Consider the following 989-nt stretch of genomic DNA (forward strand, 5'->3'; position numbering starts at 1 on the left):
GGGCCGGGCCATCACCGGGATCCAGGCCTTCGCCCCACCCAGGGGGGCGTAGAGGGGACACCCGGGACATGGGGACACCTGGAACAACGGGGACAGCAGGGACATGGAGACATCCAGGACATGGGGACACCCGGGACATGGGGACACCCGGGACATGGGGACAGCCAGGACATGGGGACACCCAGGACATGGGGACACCCAGGACAGCAGGAACACCCAGGACATGGAGCCACCTGGACCCGGTGCCACCACCCGGACTCATTGTCACTGCCTGGACCCGGTGTCACCAAACACCTGATCTCATCAGGGGGACCCAAGGTCACCAACCAAACCCGGTGTCACCAACGGGACCCGGTGTCACCGACAGGACCCGGTGTCACCAAACAGATCTTGTGTCATCAGGGGGACCCAACGTCACCAACCAAACCCGGTGTCACCGACTGGACCTGGTGTCACCCCAACCCAGTCTTGTGCCATCGATGGGACCCGGTGTCACCAACAGGGACTGGTGTCACCAACTGGACCCGGTGTCAGCGACAGGACTCGGTGTCACCAACGGGACTCGGTGTCACCAACTGGACCTGGTGTCACCAAACAGATCTCATCAGGGGGACCCAAGGTCACCAACAGGACCCAGTGTCACCAACAGGACCCAGTGTCACCAACAGGACTCGGTCTCACCGACTGGACCTGGTGTCACCAACTGGACCTGGTGTCACCAACCAAATCGTGTGTCACCAACTGGACCTGGTGTCATCGACTGGACCCGGTGTCGCCAAACAAACCCCGTGTCACCCTTTGAACGTCGTGTCACTGGTGGGGCTCGGTGGCACCGACGGGATTCGGTGTCACCGAGGGGACCTGGTGTCCCCAACAGGACCTGGTGTCCCCAGAAGAACTCGGTGTCCCCAAAAGAACTCGGTGTCACCGAGGGGACCTGGTGTCCCCAACAGGACCTGGTGTCCCCAAAAGAACTCGGTGTCCCCAAC

General features: G+C 62.0%; 1 long non-coding RNA gene across 2 annotated transcripts; it reads left to right on the top strand.

Moving 5' to 3' along the window:
- The first annotated feature begins 6 nt into the window (after window positions 1-6).
- On the top strand, window positions 7-738 carry LOC108492027. Of its 2 annotated transcripts, none has more exons than XR_001872990.1 (2): window positions 7-282; window positions 620-738. It is a non-coding gene; the product is annotated as an uncharacterized LOC108492027 (long non-coding RNA). The 2 variants fall into 2 exon arrangements; XR_001872989.1 differs by lacking the exon at window positions 7-282 and adding an exon at window positions 485-586.
- The last annotated feature ends 251 nt before the right edge of the window (window positions 739-989 follow it).

Source organism: Lepidothrix coronata, unplaced genomic scaffold, assembly GCF_001604755.1.
Source record: "Lepidothrix coronata isolate B3197 unplaced genomic scaffold, Lepidothrix_coronata-1.0 Scaffold4518, whole genome shotgun sequence".
Classification (NCBI taxonomy): Eukaryota; Metazoa; Chordata; class Aves; order Passeriformes; family Pipridae; genus Lepidothrix; species Lepidothrix coronata.